The sequence below is a fragment of the Stegostoma tigrinum genome, chromosome 7, assembly GCF_030684315.1.
Source record: "Stegostoma tigrinum isolate sSteTig4 chromosome 7, sSteTig4.hap1, whole genome shotgun sequence".
In the NCBI taxonomy this organism is placed as follows: Eukaryota; Metazoa; Chordata; class Chondrichthyes; order Orectolobiformes; family Stegostomatidae; genus Stegostoma; species Stegostoma tigrinum.
This window is the reverse complement of record NC_081360.1, coordinates 32,304,621-32,327,835: the sequence shown is the minus strand read 5'-3', so window position 1 is coordinate 32,327,835 and position 23,215 is coordinate 32,304,621. Positions and strand designations below refer to the sequence as shown.

Here is a 23,215-nt window from a genome sequence, read left to right as displayed (position 1 = left end):
TTCGATTTGACACTATCCTTAACTCGTTAGTTAACCGTAGTTCACTTATCCCCTTTCTTCAATATTCTAGAATATCCTCTCGCTGGAATATGTCTTTGCAGCGCGCCATGAACTATTTTCTTTTCCTCAACCGTCTTTGCTGCTGAGTTCCTTTCCCAGTCCAGTCCAGTCAGTTTTACTCTTATTCCGTATTTAATTCCATATTTAAGCTAAGCAGAGTTACTTCTGACCCAAGTTCCTTTCTCTCAAACTGAATGCTAAATTCTCCAACGTAACGGTCAGTGTGATTGGGACAACACATCCATCCTAGGACAAGCCAAACAGAGACACGCACGAGAATTCCTAGAAGCATGGCATTCCAACCGGAACTCCATCAACAAACACATTGGCTCCAAATCAATCTACCATCCCCTGAGAAAAAGAACAGGAAATGACATCACCAACGCAGGAAATGACATCACCAACCCAAGGAAACCTAACCAGATAAATAGAAAGCGGGACATAACACCAGCGCTTCGTTGGAGGCTCACTGTTGATGTTACCTAGAATGGTGACGAAACATCTGGGAACAAACCGGCAAGCTCAGTGAACTAGCTTACATCTCGAACACAATAAAGACCCACTCTCTTGTGGACCGAGAGGAGGAGAATGCTATCTTGGAGGTGAAAGGAGGATGTCGGGTTGGCTGTGCACCCTTGCGACCAGTGGATCTTAATGCTGGCTTCGGCCTAACGCTGGTTCAGGGGAGCAGCCAACCTGCAACGATGGCTGCGGCAAGTGCTCGTGCCCCAGGTCAGGGGGTCTGGAACACCATCCGTGTTTCTGTAAAGAAGGTGGATGAAGGTGCACCTGTGGACCGCACCTTCTTCGTGAAGAGGGTCCTGTTGGACTGTTGTGGGTTCGCTGCTGCGGACATTTACTGCCTGCAGGATTTCCCCGGAGGAGGTTTTTACGACGTGACCTTCAGGAGTTCCAAGCTTTGCGAGCGCTTCCTGGAGGTTTAAGGAGAAAGGAGGTGAGGGCCCCCTCTCTGTATTGACCGCTGTCCCACTGTTTGTGATGCCAGTACAGAGGAGCCGTATGGTGACTGTACATATGTACAACCTGCATGTGCCAGCAGTTGATGTCCTGACCTTCCTTGGAAGGTATGTGAAGGTGGAAGGGGACCTAACTGACATCGTGGGCCCCTTTGGCATCTGGACGAGTAAGAGGCAGGTCAAGGTGACGCTGAGGATGGGCGCAGATGGGAATGTCGCACACCCACCGTCCAGCTTCGCGATCAGCGGGAGCAGGGGCTACCTGACCTATGCAGGGCAACCTAAAGTCTGCCATGCCTGTGGTAGGTCAGGTCACATGGCGGCCGACTGCAAAGCCACCATCTGCAGGAACTGCAGGGAGGAGGGTCACCTTGCAAAGGATTGCCCACGAGAGAGAAGCTGCAACCTTTGCGGGGAAGCAGGCCACTTCTATAGGGCATGCCCGCGGCGGGGTACGACCTACGCCCAGGTCGCCGGCAGGGGAAATGCGGGGCCAGCCCCCCCGGAGGAGAGGAAGGCACCAGGGCCCAGCAAGGACCCCACTAATGTGCAGGAGGGCCAGGCCGTGTAGGAGGGCCCAGCCCTGCAGGATGGGCCCGAGGCCAGCAAAGCACGCCTGCAGGCTCCGATCCCCCCCGACAACCCGGAGCCAATGGAGGCGGCGACAGGCGACCCAGGGGAGTGGACAACAGTCCCGAAAGCGAGGAGGAAGGTGCGTCGACGCGCCCAGGAACCGCAACCATCAGGCGGGAAGAGGCAGCTACAGGGGGGCTATAAGAGCTCCTCTGACGAGGAGGATTCGGAGAGGGCCCACCCAAAGCAGAAGTTAAAGGTCTCAAGGGGGAAGGAAAGCAGCACCCCGCTTCCAGGTGACGGGAGGCGTCCTGAGGCTCCCTCCGACACCCAGTCACGTGCCGCTGGAGCACCGGAGGGCCCCCCGGAACTTCCAGGCGGGAAGGAGGAAACAGCGTGTCCCCAGCCTGACCCGGAGCCGGACCCTCCTGCCTCCGCACCCCTGACGGGGGGATGCCACCCGGAAGGCAGCACGGACTGTTTCCTGAGCCCGGAGAGCGTCCAGCAGTTCGCCCGGGCAATGGGCATGAAGGGACAGATGGAGGGGCTGGACCTTGGACTTGGGGAGGGTACTGCGGTCACTGCCCACAATGGGGGTACGAGTTGCGAGCATTAATGTGCACAGCGTCAAGTCAACCGCGAGATGTGTGTCCACGTTGGCCTACTTGACCACCATCAAGGCGGACCTCCTGTTTCTGCAGGAGTGCGGGATACCGCACCTCGGCAGGTACGGGAAATGGTCCGGCGCCTGGACCTGTGGGCCTTCGATCTGGTCGGGGGGTAACGACTGTCGCTCCTCGGGCCTGGCTATTCTGCTGCGGGGGCGCGACTTCACCATCTCTCAAGTTCAGGAGGTGGTGGGGGGGACGCCTCCTAGTGGCTGACATCACCTACAGAAATGCTCCCCTGAGGCTGATCAACGTGTACGCCCCAGCGGTACGGAGTGAGCGGTTGGCCGTCCTGCAGCGGCTTCCACCCCTGCTGGCTACGTCCAGGCCGGTCATCCTAGGCGGAGATTTCAACTGCATCATTGATGCTGATGGAAGATCCGGCGTGGGGACAGCGGGTGGGGGGAGTCAACTGGACGTCACGTCCAGATTCCTGATGGGCACGGTGAAGGACGCCAAGCTGCTTGACGTCTTCAGCATCCCTGCAGACGGAGCGCAGCAGAGGTACACCTGGTCGCGGCCAGACGGGTCTATCCGCTCAAGGATAGACTTCCTGTTTGTGTCACGGACGTTCTCGGTGAGGTCCACCGGCATCGAGCCGGTGTTCTTCTCTGACCACTGCCTCCTGCTGGCCGACTGTCACTTACAGGACGACCAGCAGGCCGGCAAGGGGACGTGGAAGCTCAACACGACTCTGTTGACCCCAGAGAACGTCGAGGAGCTTAAGAGGGAGTACGCCGGTTGGAGAACCGTGAAACCCCTCTTTGAGTCTCCATGCGACTGGTGGGAGATGGTGAAGGAGAACATCAAGAGGTCCTTTGTCCTCAAGGGTGTTCAGAAGGCAAGAGAGAGGAGGGGAAAGCTGTCGCGACTCCAGAAAAGGGTGCAGAACCTACTCCTTCTGCAGTTGATGGGGGTCGATGTCACGGAGGACCTCCGCGAGGTGAGGGGCCAGCAAGCCTCGCTCTTCGCCGCGGAGGCCTCCAGGATAATCTTCCGGTCCAGGGTCCACTCCGTGGAGCAGGACGAGACGTGCTCGCATTTCTTCTTTCAGAAGGTGCACAAAGAGAGCTCTGTGCTTAGCCGGCTGAAGGAGGACGACGGCTCGGTGACGTCATCGCGGCCCGATATTTTGAGGATCAGCAGATCATTCTATGCCGGACTGTACAACACGAAGCCCACGGACAGCACAGCCTCCGAGTCGTTCCTGTCGTCTATCACGGAGGTCTTAGACGATGGCACGAGGGAGTGGCTGGACCGGCCGATATCCCTGGACGAGCTGGCCAGAGCCCTCAAGTCCTTGCAGAGGAATAGGACTCCCGGAAGCGACGGCTTACCAGTCGAGCTGTATTCCGCTCTGTGGAGCCTGGTCGGCCAGGACCTGCTGGAGGTGTACCATAGTGCGCTTCGGGCAGGGGAAATGTGCAAGTCCATGAGGAAGGGCATCATCACCCTCATTTACAAGAGGAAGGGGGAGAGGGAAGAAATTAAGAATTGGCGTCCCATTTCACTTTTGAACGTGGACTACAAAATCCTGGCCAAGGTCATTGCCAACCGGGTCAGGTCTGTCCTGGAGTCAGTGATTCACCCTGACCAAACCTGTGCTGTGCCGGGCAGGAAGATTGCTGAGAGCCTCGCGCTCATCAGGGATACGATCACCTACGTACAGGACAGGCGGATGGACACCTGCCTCGTCAGCGTGGACCAGGAGAAGGCCTTCGACAGGGTGTCTCATGCTTACATGAGGGACGTCCTCTCCAAATTGGGGTTCGGGGAGGGCATCCGCAATTGGATCCGGCTTCTCTACGCCAACATCGTTAGCGCAGTCTCGATCAACGGGTGGGAATCAGACAGTTTTCCTGTTAGATCTGGAGGCAGGCAGGGCTGCCCACTCTCTCCTGCCTTGTTCGTGTGCTGTGTGGAGCCCTTCGCCGCCTCCATCAGGAAGGACGTGAGCCTGGAGGGCGTGACTATCCCAGGCAGCGGAGGCCTTCAGGTCAAGACCTCCCTGTACATGGACGATGTCGCCGTCTTCTGCACCGATCGTCGGTCGGTGAGTAGACTATTGGACATCTGCGGCCAATTTGAACTGGCCTCGGGTGCCAAAGTCAATAGGGGTAAGAGGGAGGTCATGTTCTTCGGGAACTGGGACGACCGCTCCTTCATCCCCTTCACTGTCAGGACGGACTACCTGAAGGTGCTGGGTGTTTGGTTTGGTGGAGCTGGGGCATGCACTGAGACTTGGGAGGAGCGTATCGCCAAATTGAAGCAGAAGCTGGGCAGGTGGACGCTCCGGTCCCTCTCTATCGCGGGTAAGAACCTGGTTGTCAGGTGCGGGTACTGTTGTATGTGGCGCAGGCCTGGCCTATTCCCCGGACCTGTGCCGCTGCGGTCACCCGGGCCATCTTCCACTTCATTTGGGGGTCGAGGATGGACTGGGTCCGCAGAGACACCATGTACAAAGACCTGGGAAATGGGGGAAAGGGCGTACCGAACGCCACCCTCGCCCTGATGGCTACCTTTGTGTGCGGCTGCATCAAGCTGTGCGTAGATCCTCAGTACGCAAACACCAAGTGTCACTACTTACTGAGGTTCTACCTGTCCCCGGTGTTGCGAAGGATGGGCCTGGCCTCGTTGCCGCAGAACGCTCCGAGTAGTTGGACCGTTCCGTACCACCTGTCCTTCGTGGAGAAATTTTTGAAAGGAAACACCTTTGACCACAAGGCCGTCAGGCAGTGGTCAGCACGTAGTATCCTCAGGACCCTTTGGGAAAAGGAGAGGGTGGATCCCGTCGTGTGGTTCCCCACGCAGACTGCCAAAGTCGTTTGGCAGAATGCCTCATCGCCAGAACTTTCAAACAAGCACAAGGACATTGCTTGGCTGGCGGTGAGAGGGGCTCTGCCAGTGAGATCCTTTATGCATGCCCGGAATCTCTGCACCACCGCACGCTGCCCTCGAGGTGGCTGCGGGGGGAACGAGACTGTCGATCACCTCCTTCTGGAGTGTGCCTATGCGCAGGAGGTCTGGAGGGGGATGCAGTGGTATTTGTCGAGGTTCGTCCCGAGCAGCTCCGTGACGCGGGACTCCGTGCTCTACGGGCTGTTTCCGGGGCCGCACACCGAGACCAACATCAACTGCGCCTGGAGGACCATCAATGCGGTGAAAGACGCTCTTTGGTCTGCCCGCAACTTGCTGGTCTGCCAGCTGAACGAACTGACCCCGACCGAGTGTTGCAGACTGGCGCACTCCAAGGTCCAGGACTACGTGCTGAGGGACACGCTAAAGCTTGGGGCAGCCGCCGCCAAGGCGCGGTGGGGAAAGACCACCGTATGAGCCCCCTTGTCCAGAAAAGGGAAAAGAACCCTATCTAGTAACTGGGCCCAGCTGGCGCCTTCCCCAACTGGTCAGGGGGCCAACTGGGACTGTGCGGGGTGACGACTGCCAGGGCGGTTTCTTTGCTTTGTTTTTTTTCTCTGTTTTGTTTTTTTTTCCTTTAGTTGGTGTACGTACCACCGGGTAACCCGGAGCGGCTTGCATGACTGGGTAGGTGTATAAATGTTTTATTTTTTGTACATTCTGTGAATAAAGTATATTTTTTCAAATAAAATAAAGGTGACGAAACGTCTGAAAACGAACCTTCCAGCTCAGCGAGCAAACTCACATCCAGAACCTCGACCTGAGTAACGGTCAGTGTTTCCATGGGGTTCTTTTACTCCAATATTATTTATTGAACCTGCCTCATTACACACCACCAGATCCCTGATTAGATCCACAATGTATTGTTCTTGGAGACTGTCACAAATACACTCTATCGATTTCTCTGCATGGTTTCCTCTGCCAAACTGACTACCACAAAGATGAAAATTAAAGTCATCCATGATTAATGTGCCACATTTGTTACATGCCCTCATTATCTCCAGGTCCTAACAACTTTGTTTAAGCTATATCTTTCTTTTTTTTTCCCTTCTTCTTAAAACTACTTAAAATGGTGCCAGATCATGGCAACAGTGGAAAGGGTGTCACTGTATTTTAGTCTTTCTCACTGTAAAATACACGTGACAATAAAACCAATCATATAATTATGTTTAGCTACTGTTAAGAGGTCTATAGACTACAACTAGCGTTTTCTTTCCAATAGTACATTTAGCTCTGCTTCTAACGCATGTGTCATCTGCTATCCCCTTTTTCTGCTGTGCAGCAATACCTGCAGCTCAACCTCCAGCTCCTCAGAGAGTAGTAAGGGAATGGAACGCTTTGCCTGCAACGGTAGTAGATTCGCCAACATTAAGTACATTTAAGTCATCATTGGACAGGCATATGGACGTACATGGAATAGTGTAGGTTAGATGGGCTTCAGATCAATATGACAGGTCGGCACAACATCGAGGGCCGAAGGGCCTGTACTGTGCTGTAATGTTCTATGTTCTATGTCCTCAACTCAGAACCCCAAAGTTCCTTGACCACATAGCTATCTGCTCAAAATTTACGACTATATATTCCTCTGAGGATTTCAAATCTTGGGAAAAGTACACCTTAATTTTATTTGTGGATGGAAAAGTGGAAGCACAAATTGTTAACTTTTATTGCAGATCATTGTAAATTATTTTTCTTTAACTAGAAGACTGAGGAAATTTGAGAGAATTCCTGTAGGTATGGGAGTGACTGGAGCAAAACATTGCTTGGGGCAGGTTTTATGGACCCTTTTTCCGACTATCGTTTCTGTTGAACAGTGGGATGCATGGTATGCTTCGGTAAATGTGAAATTATAAAACAGTTATGAAATTCAAACAAAAATATTTAAATTTTCCTAAGTTCAACTACCAAATGATAATTTCATCAGATCATGTAAAATATCTGTTTTATTTCAAAACTGGCCAACGAAGGTTCAATACAGATATCGTATATGGCTGACAGCAAGAAGTATGCTGTACTTTAAATCAAGAGGTCGACATGACACAAGGGCAAATAATCACAGTAATTTAACCAAGATCTCCAGATGACAAAGGTTACTAAAGGTAATATCAAGATTCCTACTGGAACTATGCAAACTACAAGTGCAAATCACAACTTGCACTCTATTTCATTGCATCTTATTTTATATGTTGGCTTTGGTTTTAACATTAAACCAATGCTAATCACCAAGAAAACTAAACCAGAAATGCAGTGTTGATTAAAATGATAAACTGCCACAACATCACCATCACAGAATAAACAGTCAGTCACTTTTAAGGGGATGCAGTAGCTGAATTACAGGCAGAACTGCAAGTAAAAGGTTCATCACTTTATCAGTTCATTAAAATGGCACCATGAGAAATGAAGAAGGTCAATCATAAGTTGTAATAAAGCTGTATGTTCAGTTTGTAACTAAGAAAAAGAAACTGGTGTAGGTGTAAAGTAAACTGAGAGTTGGAATATTATAATTACATAAACCACAAAAGGTTATGGTGATGACTGCAGGGCAGAATGCTGTCACCATGCTGTAATTAACCACTGGGTTCAAGGAGCTAATTATTGCTCAATTCTAAAGCATATATACACATGAATTATGAATATTTCATGCTCTTATTTTGCATGTAATGATCAAAAAATGCAAAGATAAAATTGCAATTATTTTGCACTTCAAATTCCAGTGTGTATAATTTATTAATTTCAGTGTAACACCTCTAGTGATGATTTTACACATTAACATATGAATTTCCTGCTGCCCCCTACCCCCACCCACCACAATTATTTAGTTGTTGCTATTTCATTCCATTTCCACTTGGTTTTTCTTCTTTCTTCCTTTGTGCCATAATAAGTCAGTGAAATGAGTCACAGTTCATTGCAGGCGTGCACATATGGTGATGGTTGCTTGGAAAACATAGCTTTCAACAGCAAACATCAGTAGAATGCCTAAGCCATTTCCCTCTCACTTGTGCAGAATTTAACCAGTGGTACACTGTTCCCAACAATGAAGCCAGAAATTGGCCCTACTTTGCTTTCATGTTGGGAATGAGCACTCTCACAATTCACACGAAAATTTAGAAGGACCAATATTGGGTGCATAAAGCACATCAAATACATGCTGGGGTTAAGTTTCCACTGGAGTATCCCACCATTGTGTGGGAGTTCAACAGGCCCCCACAAGCAAAACCAAAAGGAGATCGCTAGACAAGTAGAAAGGCTCTGCATCAAGGTCATAGGTTGCGCATTAACCATTCTTCATTTTGCACTTTAATTAATTTTTTTTCCCCAGCCCTTCAAAATCCTTAGCTGCCTTCAATTTTACTCCTCACTCTCTGTCCCATTAAAATCCATTATGCTCAAAATCACTCTCCAACCATCCCCATGGCATCAAGCATTTCCCACAGCATATTTTCCACACTTCCAAGTCCCAACCCCATCAAGCCCCCTCAAGACTGCTCTTCCATTCCATCACCCAAACCTATCACCATCACCCTACCCACGAATTGGCCGTGTCATTCCTGAGCTTCCATGCAGGTTGCCATACTCCTGGCCCCCTTCCATATGCCACAGAGTTCAAGAAAAACAAATCACTCACCTCCGAAACAATTGCCAAAACTTAATCAGTGCATGATAGCTTATATGAACATGAAATGGGTGTTACAGGTCTCTTGTCTACCACTGATAAAAGTTTGAGGGTAGGACAAAATTTCAAAAACATTTAATGATTTTTTTTATGTCATGCAAGTACAACACAAAGTAGGAACCTCGTACAGGTTAGCCCACTGTCCTGCGATCAACTTATTTTTTCCAATCTGAACATGTTGTCATGATCTCAACATTCCGTCTGCCATAGTTCCTGATTGCAGAGTTTTCATTAAATTCTGCCTCTTAAATCCTGACTCCCATCACATCCTATCTTTCCCCTTGAACTATCGATTCAATCCTCTCTCATTCACTTTGTTGCTCAACCAAACTTCTGGCACACTTTTCAATTCATACCATACACCAATGCTTGATGGCAAGAGGCCAAAGACCCAATCCTTAAAACAACTCACACTGTTTCCTTTCCTCACATGAACATTTATAAACAACAGATAGTAACTAACTAGCTAATCCATCACCTCCTGAACGCAATCAAGCAAGTCCCAAGAAAGCTGAATGTGAGGCAGTTAGCCCCATGTTCACTTTGTTTATTGATTATTGGTGCAGTGAGGATCTCAATCCAACACCTTTATTATTTATCGGCAGCAATTCCACATTCACTACATGAAATGTCAAATAAATAATTCCTAGCATCGAAAGTACTCCTAGGCTTATACTCATAACTCTGAATCTCCTGCCTCCCAATCTGAAATACACCATTCATATTAACTAGACCTAATCCTTTAATTATTTTGAAGGGCTCAATTTGAACTCCTAAAAAGGATATTGTTCTTCTAGAATAAAAAGCCCCAAATTGTTGAGGCCGCTATGGTAATGAAGAGTTAATAAACTAGGTTTTAATCTGGAAGCCTAACCCTGAAGCAACACCATCCTAGCACTCCACTTTCCTTTCTACAATAGTATCATCGTATTTGTTATATTTCTTCAACAATTTATATACAATAGCATCTAGGTCATTCTTTTATCAAGTTTTCCTGGTATTTATACACTTGACCTCGATACATGCAAGAGTGCATTTATTTTAAATAGTATATGAGAGCTACAAGTCTATTGTTCCAATGCAGCAACATATGTTTGCAATTATATCTTTCACATCCTAGGCCCTAACAAACACATTAACCTTTGTCTACGAGTTACTGATTGTTGATGAAGTGAAGAAAAGCTTTTAACGCCAATACTTGAGGACTCCACTTGTCACTGGTCTCCACACAACCATTGCCGTTAACAGCCTGCTGCCTATAAAAATGCAACAAGTTAACACATTTTCTATGCAACCCTCCTATTATGTAATCTATATGATATTCACTTAAGGTCTATATTTTTGCAGTAGTTCTACGAACAGGACAGAAGCTGGGAAATCAGCAGTAACCAACTCATCTCCTGACTTGATAAATCAGAAATGTGATGATCTGGCTTCAACAATGCTCAAGGATCTCAACACCATCCAGGACAAAGTACCCCACTTGACTGGGACCCGATCAACCACATTCGAAATTCACTCCCTCCAGCACCAGAGCTGCAATGTGTACCAACTTAGTAGGCTCCTTCAACAGCACCTTGCAAACTAAGAACAAGACAACAGATGCAAAGTTCCATCCACGCAATACACCGTCCTGATTCAGAACTATATTACTGTTCCTTCACTTCAGCCAAGTCAAAATCCTGGGGCTCCTTCTTGAACAAAAATGCAGATATACCTACATGACTTGAACTTCAGGGGTTCAAGAAGACAGCTCAACACCATCTTCTCAAAGGCAACTGGGATAGGCAAAAAAAATTGACTTGTAAAATGAAAGACTGAAAAAAAAGTGCAACACTTCAAATTTCGAGAAGCTATTCACAATATCAACAGAGCAGCTACAACCAGAAACCTAGTTATTTCTTCAAAACGCTCCATCAAGTTGGTGAGGCATCACCCTTCCAAAAAAGCATTCCAGAGCGTCTATAATAATACTTTTGCATCAAGGCAATCAAGCATTATTACCTCTAATAAATAATTCTGACAACTTACACCTGAAGTCAAGGTACGGAGTCTGCCACTCCTTCTGACTTCAACAAGTCATAACAGCAAACTCACTCCAATCCACAAGAGTAACTGCAGATCCTAACGACTAATTCATACCTGAGCGAGAAGCTTGCCAAACATCGTTCTGATTTCATTGAGCAGATTCACATAGAAAGAAATTAGCACAATCCAGTTTGAAGCTGCTTCTTCAAGCTTGGACCGCATTTGTTTGAGATTTACAATGTTGGCAGTGACATTACAACATGTAATGGTATTCTGCCATGAAGACAGTAACAAAGAACGCACTTAATTTAAAAATCTTAAGAGGAAACTTGCATTGGCCTCAGTAATTCACCAAAGCCCAATCCTTAACGTCTCTCTGATCCTGACCACTGCAATCAGAAGTATTTATTCTTTGGCATATTTTCAGAATTAGCTGTTCCAAGTCATAACTAGCCCTCGAATTCTGCAATCTTCTCAGTGTAACATAGCAAGCCTACTCTATGCAAGTGTCACAGTTCAATAAGATAATCACAGTTTTGTGATGCTAGTGTAAATAATAAGTCTACAGGCTTACTTGCATTATAAAATTATTAAGGCAAACATAAATGATACATTTCTAATGCAAAACACATTAATGTGAATAATAATTTGAGCAGATAATTGCATTTTACATTAAAAAGGAAAAAATATAATGTCAATGAGCTGTAGCACAAAGACACTGAACAACTCATGTCAAACTCCTCACCCCAACAATTCAAAGGAACTCAACTTCCTCCTGATATTGTTCAGAAACACTGTACATAGGCATGGCCCTCTCTATCACTGCCATGCAGTAACAGTGCGAGACAAAATCCATTTCCTCCTCACCACATATTCTCCAAACTGCAGTCATTTTCTAATTTCCTCCAGCTGCTTCTATCCAATGTCTATTAACTCACTGCCTAAAGAAGCCCAGATCTTCCTCTCTGCATTACTTCCAAACTCTGTCTAACTGGATGTTGAAATGGGCCACCCAACTCAGGGAGAGCTCAACACTGGCTGCTAAAGGAATGACGATTTTGATGCTGGAGGGTAGGGATGAAGGAGGTGGTGAGCTAGGTTGGAGGTTGGGAAAAGGAGCGAGAGAAAGAAAGGATAAGTGAGTGAGGGGTGGATGGGGGGGGGAGCGGTGTAGGGGGATGAAGTGGCCGGTAAGGGTGAGGGGACAGGGATTGTGAGATGGTGGATGAAGACAACATGGGTGCAGGTGCTGGGGGTTGAGGGGTATTACCAGCTGCAAGCATGAACAAAGATTCAATGATTTTATGCATTGGTGAAACACAGGCAGCTGATCTTGACTAAATTCATTCCAGATATGTTGTTATGATAGACAGGGCTAAGCAAATCCACAATCAAAGGTTTAAACCAAGGTCCACAATGTTGCCACCTCAAGTCATAAATGGTGGTACATAATCACAGAACTAACTGGAAGAGGAAGACTCCACAAATATCCTGACCCCTAGTGATAGAGGAGGCCAGCACAAAAATACAGGACCTCAAGCAATTGCAACCACCTTCAGCCCGAAGTGTAGAGTAAATGATCCATCTCAGTGTCCTCCTGAGGTCTCCAGTATCATGGATATCAGTCTTCAGCCAATTTGATTTGTTCTACGTGATATGAAGAATTCGCTGCAGGCACTGATTACTGCAGAGGTTATGGGCTCTGACAACATCCAGGCAGTAGTACAGAACACATATGCTCCAGAAATAGTCACACATCTAGCCAAGCTGTTCCAGCACAGTTATAACATTGGCATCTATCCAATAATGTGGAAAATTGCTCAGGTCTGACCTGTTCAGTAAAAAGCAGGACAAATCCAACCAAATATAAACACAGGTCTATTCCTAATTATGAGAAGCGCCAGAAGGGGTCATCAACAGTGCTACCCAGTGGCACCCACACAGCAATAACCTACTCAATGACATTCAGTTTTGGTCCCACCAGGGCCATTCTGTTCATGACCTCATCACTGCCTTGGTCCAAACAAGGAATAATAATTGAACTCCAGAGGTAGAGAGAATGACTGCTCTTGACATCAAGGCTGCTTTTGATTTACTGTGGTGCCAGAAGCCCTGAAAAATTCCTGTCTATGGAAATGGGGGTTGGGTGTGTGACATGGAGTGGTTGGAGTCATACCTATGGCAAAGGAAATGCTTCTAGTTATTGACCATCAATTATCTCAGGCCCTTGACATGGCTTGAACTTCACAGGGAAGTGTCCAGGCACAACTATCTTCATCTTCTTTAATGACTTCCTTTCCACCATAAGGTCAGGAATGAGGATATTTGCTGATGATTGCACAACATTCAGCACCCTTTGCAATTCCTCAGATACTGAAGCAGTCTGTGTCATATGCAGCAAGAGCTGGACACCATTCAGTCCTGGATTGATAACTGGCAACATTATTGGAATAGAACTACCAGACAATGACCATCTCTAATAAGAGAGGCTCCATCAAACTCCTCTTAACATTCAAAGGCACTACTATTGCTGACCCCATACTTTCAACAACCAAGGATCTGTCCTCGATTGGAAAATGAAATGGTCTAGCCATACAAATACTGCTACATCAGTAGATCAGAAGCTGGGAATTCTATCTCGAGTATCACATCTTTCAACTCCTCAAAGTCTCTCCTCCATCAATAAGTCACAAATCACGAGTGTGATGGAATGTTCTTCACTTGCCTCAATGGGTCCAACACTCAAGAAACACAACAACATCCTGGGGAAAGCAACCTGCTGGACTGGTTGTTGTTCACTGAGTTAAACTTTCATTCCATCTATGACTGGTACAACTTTCCATTGCCCATTCCACAGCCTTGCAGGTTATAGTACTCTAGGTGCAGATCCAGATTCCTTTTCCAAGAGTTCAGGGTTTCTTCTTCAACCATCAAAGTAGGCAACAAATTCCAGACTTCCACCACTCTCTGGGTGAAAATGATTCTCATGGCCCTTCTAATCCCTCTCGCAGGCACATTAAATCTGTGCCCCTAGTAACTGACTTTCTCTGTCCACCCTGTTCAAGCACCTTACTATTTTGTACACCTCAATCAAGTATCCTCTCAGCTCCCTCTGTCTCTAAAAAAAACCTCAGCCTATGCAAGATAAAACCATGGATGCTGGAAATGAGAAACAAAAGCAGAAATTGCTGGAAAAAACTCTAAGTGTGGCAGCATTTGTGGAGAAAATGCAAGGTTAATATTTCAGGTCCAGTGTCCCTTCTGACAGACGGTACCAGACCTGCTGAGTTTTTCTGGCAATTTCTGTTTTTTTGTTGCTTACCGTCTCCAATCTTTCCTTGTACCTCCAATTTTCAAGCTCTGCAATGTTCTTGGACAATGTGCTGCTACATTACTTTCTCTGGAGCAATTACGTCCTTTTTGTTATTAGGTAACAAATTTCATGCAGATTCCAGCTGTGGCCTAATCTACAGTTCCAGCATTACATTGTTGCTCTGGATTCAATCTCCTATTCTATAAAAGGAAAGCATCCCTTCTTTATCACCTTCTCCAACTATCCTGCAACCAGGGACCTATAAGTATGTACTCCAAGGTCATTCATTTTTTCTACCTCTCCCAACTCACCCTTATATTGTACAATCTCTTGCTTTGCCCTTCCCAAGTGCATAGCCTTGCATTTTTCCAGACCGGATTCTATCCACAGATTCAACCACATCATTGCTATCTGCCTGCAGTCAACAGCCATTCTCTTCATTATCACCCACCCATCTGATTTTGAAGCTGCAAACTGCCTATTATGTCCAAATTTCCCAATCATGCCTTCCACAGTTAAGTCTAAGTCATTAATATATAACCATCTCTACCACCTAGGAAGAAGAGGGCAGCCAGAGGCATGGAAAACTCCTACATGCAATTTCCCCTTCAAGCCTCTCACCAGCCTGAACTGGAACCATAATGCCACTCCTTTACTGTCACTGGGTCAAAATTCTGGCACTCCCTTCCAAACAGCAATGTTGGGTTTACTTGCACCTATTAACTTCAGTGTTTCATGAAGGCAGCTGTCTACCACCTTCTTAAATGCAACTGGGAAGGACAACTAATACCGAGTCAGTGCTGGCCACATCTCTTCAAAGAATATTTTTTCTAAAAATTTCATGCAGGCACCTAGGCCCCTTGGATCATAAAAATCATGTTGGGTCATTCGCTTACTATTCTTCATGACCTCAAGCATTAAAAAAATACAATTACTGATTGTGGATTGAGGCTTCCTCAATCACATCAACTACAAACCTAGTGTATCTGTAATTTCCTAATAAGGTGAATGAATCAAGGGGATAACTGGTCACTTAAGCAAAATGAATTTCATTATCTAAATATGTGTACATGTCATCAGAAAATGCTAATAGTGATAAATTCCCAAGCAGAACACAAAAATATTCTAACAGATCAACTGTGCATAGGATATTACATGTGTATTTTATCCAAACACGTAATATTTCTTAATGCGAAGGAACTTTGTCCCAAAACTTGCACTGAAATTGAACGGCCAGCAACTCTTCCCTTATTAACAACGGCTTCCAATCCAGATCCGAATCAGTTTATTGAGCCAAAGTCTCGCACCTGCGCTAACCTCGACACCATCTTCACCTGTTATTGAGGGATGTACCCCTCCCATTATCCAGTTTCCGTTGCTCCTGGCTTACTTTGTTCAAAAATAATTTAAGTATGTTAGGAGACAACTCTCTTGTTTAATTCTCACATTTCATGCTGACCCTGGCACAGCTACCTCTGCCTCTACTTTGCCTGCTGTTACTTGTATTAGTGCACCAACTCCTTTGCCTCTTAAATCACTTGATTACAATCCAGTACACTTTTAATTCTTCTTTTCCTTGGATTGCCACACCATCCTCGAGTCCCTTAACAATGCAAACCAATATTATGTGAATGTACAATACCATGAATAATCAAGCAATAGCAAATACATCAATTGTCATTTTAAGAGAAACAATTCAACTCATTAATTAAGTAGCACATCACAACTATTATCTTATGATTTCTTAAGAATTTTAACACACCACATTAGGAAGCAAAGCAATGGAGAAGACTTTACGTTGAGCTAAACAAATGTACCAGAAATTATATTCATCAGATTAATCCCCATACTTATTTAAATTTAAATGTTAACATGACGTCAGCAAGTTTAAGGGAATTTTTCATTAAGCCAGACAAAAATGGCCTAAGCATACTTAACGCCAAAAAACGTTAAGTTACACAGTAAAGCAAAACCTTTCAATGTTATAACTGATAACTGACTGAATTTTAAATTAATTTTGACAGAACATTCAATTTTCATCCCACAAGCTATAATACTTTGTGTGTATTATTATTTTGGTCTAGTAATAAAATGAACGTAAACTTTCCAGCCTGATATTCTCCCCAAGCACCATCAGGCAATTTTTCTTTTTGAGGTCACTGGTCTGAGAGCACAATTTTTGAAGTACCCTAAATTAATACTATAACTAGAAATATAAATTGTGACCCATATTTTAAAATAATTGCATTATACGTGCTCTCCTTATTATCAAATACTTCCAAATATTCATGACATCAACATATTCAGCTCTAGTATGTGCAAATCCACTGGGACAATCAAAAATTATTAATTTTCTTAACACCTTCCATATATCTACAATCATACAATATATCCTACAGATTGGTATTAGGCAACCTTTTACGGATTTGGAAAATTCTTCCAGAAATGTGGGTCCACTTGCATGCCAATTATCAAATTGTAAGTACTGGTGTTGGTGAACAAGGCACAATCTTGGTATATCAATCCCCATACGTGTGTCAAGGTGGTGTAGTCAAGGTAGCTGAGAGAGTCGGTAGGCTTGAAATAAATGTTGGTTTCAAGGTGTTTACCAGAGATGGAGACAGAGACATCCAGGAAGGACAGACAGGTATCAGAGATGGTACAGGTGAACTTGAGGTCGGGGTGAAAAGTGTTAGTAAAGTTGATGAACTGCTCCTCTTGAGAGCACAAGGCAGTGCCAATATAGTCATCAATGTAGCGGATGAAGAGGTGGGGGATAGTGCCAGCATGTCTGCGGAACAGGGACTGTTCCACATATCCCACAAACAGACAGGTATAACTTGTGCCCATGCAGGTTCCCATGGCCAGCCCCTTAGTCTGTAGGATGTGGGAAGTTCAGCAGTTCTTACTATTTCTAAATGTCCAGGGAAATCAGGAGAGAAAAATGAGGGTGGGGCGTTCAAGAAATCAATTAATAATGGGGCCAATCCCTTACTAACCTTGCCTCGATTATAAAAACTTACAAACTGCAAGGGATTATTTTACAGAGGTTTCCTTAAAAACAAATGAAATGCACATGTCCTGATTATTACCAGTTGCAATTCTTATTATTGCATCTTTCACTTACCCCACTTTCAGGCAGATCATGTACTGACAATAGGATTTCTCCACTGGCTTAAGAGTAGAGGTGAAGGTATCGTTCATTTGATGAATGTCAACAGGAAATTACATCAACTTCCACTGCATTTAGGATTGCAATAGAACGGCAAAATGCCAATTCATGCCTACTTCCAGTCTGCTGGTTATTCCACTGAGAATAGCTTACAGACTTTTTGCTCCAGAACGTTCATAAAAAACAATGTAGCAGAGCAATCGCATTTTCCCAGGCAATCCAAGATTTGGGCAACAAAAAGCAATGTTTTTACAAGAAAAATTATATTCTGGCATTAAACTGAAGTTCACTGAAAAGGGAGATTCATGATCATAACTTCTTGAGAAAAACATGTTGTTATCTTAAGGAATTGTGATTATTCCCAATATTTCTTTGAATTCTCACCATTTTAATAAACACATATTTGAACAAGTGCCAAATTAGAAGAGGAATGACTTCAGTGATTAAAGTTAATTTAGCTTCATAGAATCATACAATGTGGAAATAGGCCCTTTGGCCCAACTCGTTTATGCTGACCAGGTTTCCTAAACCGACATCTTGTCAGATGCAGTAACCTTCTCCAATTAGGCGACTAGCAAATCAGTTCAGAAGAAAATTGACAACAATTAAATGACCAATACAGCAAAGCAAAACAATTATTTTAATTTTTCACAATTATTCCACAGAAGGAATTGTGACGACAGAAGTCCACATTTGAATAGAGCAATAAATCAACTAAAATCGGAGGCATTTTAGATATTTTTCTTCCAAGATACCTTTCGACACAGCTAAAAGCATTTGGTATTAAACCACATGGCTGCTTTTTCTTTGAGAATCTGTATTCAATTGCGCCTCAAATCATTAAATAATTTATCAGTATTAGTAACTGCAATGCTAAATATTGTATGAATCACACAACCTATGAGAAGTTGACAATGCCTCACTCAGAGGATTATGGGTTGCAGCATCCTTTGGCTGGAGCAAAGATATTAGATCTCCGCTATTTAATTTAAATAGGGTACTGATATAGGTAATTGTCTAAATGAATGGCTAACCTCACTTTTACACCTCTTTTGTCCTAATGTTACCTAACATGATAATTTAAAAATAAATCACGTTTTAGCCTCAAAGCCGTGCTTAATGGATGGCATTTCTTGCTGCTGTCCAGGTAGTTGATAGACTCATATTTTTTACTCAGCACCTGATCACAGCGGAGCAGTGAAATGTAACACCCCAGGTATTCAGAAAACAATTGGTTCCTAGTTCTTTACAAACAATATGACATAAAATCCCTCTTTTAAACATCTATATTAATATAGCTGTTTCAATCATTAGCTTTTTTCTAAACTGAAGATTAACAATTGAATTTTGTAAAGGAACAGTGTTTAGGCGGGAGAAAGTTGTGCCTACATCTTGCGGATTTAGCACTCAATGCTATCAGCAGCAACTGGATCTGCTGCACGGGTGACGTTGCACATGCTGCTATTGGTGTACAATAGGTCTTGACGTTGCTATTGTGTAATTTACGGGTGACATCATTGATGTTACACCACTTGTTGTTGACACCAGGGATATTCGCCCACTGGTAATGTGGCTGCTCATGTTAGTGGTGATCTTTTTTACATTTCCAGCTCAGTTGTCAGTCACAAAGAACTCCCTACCTACATCCGTGACACCACCCACGCTCACCACCTCCTCCAGAACTTCCAATTCCATGGCCCCCGACACCTCATTTTCACCATGGACGTGCAGTCCCTATACAGCTGTATTCCGCAATGCAGATGGCCTCAAGGCCCTCCGCTTCTTCCTGTCCCGCAGGCCTGACCAGTCCCCATCCACCAACACCCACATCCACCTGGCCGAACTCGTCCACACCCTCAACAACTTCTCTTTCGATTCCTCCCACTTCCTACAGACTAAGGGGGTGGCCATGGGCACCTGCATGGGCCCCAGTTGTGCCTGCCTCTTTGTAGGTTACGTGGAACAGTCCCTCTTCCGCACCTACACAGACCTCTTCCTCTGCTACATTGATGACGTATCGGCGCCACCTCTTGCTCCCCAGAGGAGCTCGAACAGTTCATCCACTTCACCAACACCTTCCACCCCAACCTTCAGTTCACCTGGGCCATCTCCAGCACATCCCTCACCTTCCTGGACCTCTCAGTCTCCATCTCAGGCAACCAGCCTGTAACCGATGTCCATTTCAAGCCCACCGACTACTACAGCTACCTAGAATACACCTCCTCCCACCCAACCTCCTGCAAAAATTCCATCCCCTATTCCCAATTCCTCCGCCTCCGCCGCATCTGCTCCCACGAAGAGGCATTCCACTCCCGCACATCCCAGATGTCCACGTTCTTCAAGGACCGCAACTTTCCCCCCACAGTGGTTGAGAACGCCCTTGACCGCGTCTCCCGCATTTCCTGCAACACATCCCTCACACCCCGCCCCCGCCACAACCGCCCAAAGAGGATCCCCCTCGTTCTCACACACCACCCCACCAACCTCCGGATACAACGCATCATTCTCCGACACTTCCGCCATCTACAATCTGACCCCACCACCCAAGACATTTTTCCATCCCCACCCTTGTCTGCTTTCCAGAGAGACCACTCTCTCCGTGACTCCCTTGTTCGCTCCACACTGCCCTCCAACCCCACCACACCCAGCACCTTCCCCTGCAACCGCAGGAAATGCTACACTTGCCCCCACACCTCCTCCCTCACCCCTATCCCAGGCCCCAAGATGACTTTCCATATTAAGCAGAGGTTCACCTGCACATCTGCCAATGTGGTATACTGTATCCATTGTACCCGGTGTGGCTTCCTCTACATTGGGGAAACCAAGTGGAGGCTTGGGGACCGCTTTGCAGAACACCTCCGCTCAGTTCACAATAAACAACTGCACCTCCCAGTCGCAAAACATTTCCACTCCCCCTCCCATTCTTTAGATGACATGTCCATCATGGGCCTCCTGCAGTGCCACAATGATGCCACCCGAAGGTTGCAGGAACAGCAACTCATATTCCGCTTGGGAACCCTGCAGCCCAATGGTATCAATGTGGACTTCACCAGCTTCAAAATCTCCCCTTCCCCCACCGCATCCCAAAACCAGCCCAGTTCGTCCCCTCCCCCCACTGCACCACACTACCAGCCCAGCTCTTCCCCTCCCCCCATTGCATCCCAAAACCAGCCCAGCCTGTCTCTACCTCCCTAACCTGTTCTTCCTCTCACCCATCCCTTCCTCCCACCTCAAGCCGCACCTCCATTTCCTACCTACTAACCTCATCCCACCTCCTTGACCTGTCCGTCTTCCCTGGACTGACCTATCCCCTCCCTACCTCCCCACCTATACTCTCCTCTCCACCGATCTTCTTTTCTCTCCATCTTCGGTCCGCCTCCCCCTCTCTCCCTATTTATTCCAGAACCCTCACCCCATCCCCCTCTCTGATAAAGAGTCTAGGCCCGAAACATCAGCTTTTGTGCTCCTGAGATGCTGCTGGGCCTGCTGTGTTCATCCAGCTTCACGCTTTATTATCTTGGATTCTCCAGCATCTGCAGCTCCCATTATCACTGATACAATTTTTGCTAGGACCAAGGTTTTAATCGTTGCAACTTGTGTATAGAAAATTTGTCCTTTCAACAACTCAGGTAGGGATTCAACATGGTTGTTAAAGTATTAACTTCTTTCTATCTGTCTATCCATTAATTGTTGCCTTATTTTCTCCTGGTCAACTGGTGCGATTACCTTGAGGGACAGCGTTGTCTCGTACCCTCTTCCGTTCACCCAGGCAGTTTCTTAACAGCCTTAAGTATTGTACATTGGAGTGACAACACGGTATGCTCTGAAACTTCCTTTGTTTCTTTCTTCTGTGAGGGTTTGCTTGGCCAGCTGGACATACACCACCATCGTGCCCTTGGGTAATGTGGTGATTATGGTGGATCCAACTAGTTCAGCGAATCCTTTAAATTCACTTGAGGTGAATTGGACTGCATTGTCATTTCAGAATTGGCTGCTGTAGCTATAGAATGGTGTGGTCTAGCTGGTAGTTCAGTAGCTGTTATCTTCTCTTTCTGCTGTGTAACTGTTCTTGTGGTATACATTGCATGCAGTTACCCATCCTTTCACTCTCTTTGTCAATGCCCATCTGTACATAGACGAACAATATACAACTGATCTGGCATTGATCTTACACACCTTTCATTCCTGTGACTTTCATCCATCTTCAGGAGAAGTTATTTCTGTATTGTAGTGGGTTTGATTACTCTGGATCCAACAAATTTCTGGACAAATTGATAATTACTCTCACCAATGACCCTTCTCCAATAAAGATATGAATGCAATTTCTCACAAATTTCTGCAATTGCCAGAGGTTTTCTATGTTGCACATCTGGTCTGAGTTAATGTTAGAACTTTGATTGTTAATGCTACGGTTTGATGACTTTTCCCAGTCCTTTCACAGAAGTCTCGAACACAGAACGACAGGTCTCTTTCTGAAGTAGTAAGATTGATTTAATTACATATGACTTCTCAGTTTATTGAAACTCCTATTGTACGACTCTAACCACTGGTACTCAGCTTTCTCAAGTTTGCTGTGTGCTTTGACATGAAATATGAAAGAGCTCATTTATTCAATCAAGCCAACTAAAACAAACAAAGAACAATATGGCACAGGTACAGACCCTTCATCCCTCCGAACTTGCGCCGTCTCATTTTGCCCTTCCATACTAAAACGGACTTCATTTACAGGATCTGCTTCCCTCTATTTCCTTCCTATTCACGTATTCATCTACATGTTTCTTGAACACTGCTATGGTGCCTGCTTCCACCACCTCCTCTGGCACTGCATTCCAGGCACTCACCACTCCTTGTGTGAAAAACGGCCTCACACATCTCTTAAATTCTGCACCCCATCCCACTCCTTGAACCGATGTCCCCTGGTAATTGATTCCTCCACCCTGGGAAAAAGCCTCGTAATTTCCACTCTGTCCATGCCATTCACAATCTTATAAACTTCTATCAGGTCATCCCTCAAACTCCTGCATTCCACTTAAAACAAACCCAGTCTATCCAAGCTTTCTTCACAGCTATAATCTCCCATACCAGGCAACATCCTGGCAAGCCTTTTCTGTGCCGGTTCCAAAGCATCCACATCCTTCTGATAACATGGTGACCAGAACTGTTGGCAATACACTGTAACTCATTGTCAGAGGGATCAAATAATTTTCTCAAGGGCTTGCTTTTGACACAGTCACACAATAACACCTTCTGTTTTTGTGTTAACATACATGGTATTTGAACTCTCACCTAAAACAGAAGATTTCCATCTCCTTAATTATTAAACATAAAGCCACAACATAGCAGGAAAGCAGTAATTTCTTAAACACCAGTATTTAAATTGGCACCTGCAAACAATTTAGCAACAAAAGCGTTTTCTCCCCCAAAATAAATGACCTTCATTTCCACACGCAAAAATAGTAACACCCTAAATCTGTCAACCAGAGGTTGGTGAGTTCACAGCTAACACGTTTCCAGTGTAATATACACAAAAATTTTAACTAAGCACTTATTGCTCTTCATAGCATGTCTCACATCTGAATTTCAGATGTAAGTTTAACATTTGAGCATGTTGATTACAATAGTATCCACTATATTTTTCCTGCATAATTGTTCCTAAACATTTGTAGCCTCAAACTGAGACATTCAGTACCTCAGTCATTCCAAGGCTTCCTGGCTCTAAGTTAACCAAATCATCTTCTATTAACAAGTTTTCCAACTCAGTCTGCCCCTTTCAGCTTCCTTCTCCTCTCTCTCTCTCTCTCTCTCTCTCTCTTTTCACAGCCTGCCTGTTCCCTC

At 45.4% G+C, this 23,215-nt stretch overlaps 1 protein-coding gene across 6 annotated transcripts in view; it reads right to left on the bottom strand.

Moving 5' to 3' along the window:
* Nucleotides 1–23,215, bottom strand: part of hecw2b (HECT, C2 and WW domain containing E3 ubiquitin protein ligase 2b) — a 297,098-nt gene that overhangs the window by 247,032 nt on the left and 26,851 nt on the right. Inside the window, exon 1 of one of the 6 annotated variants that reach the window (XM_048533664.2) lies at nucleotides 17,336–17,356. The exons of the other annotated variants lie outside the window; for them this stretch is intronic. The gene's annotated coding sequence lies outside the window, so the exon portion shown is untranslated. Of the gene's footprint in view, nucleotides 1–17,335; nucleotides 17,357–23,215 lie in introns of those variants that run through there. 6 annotated transcript variants of the gene reach the window in all.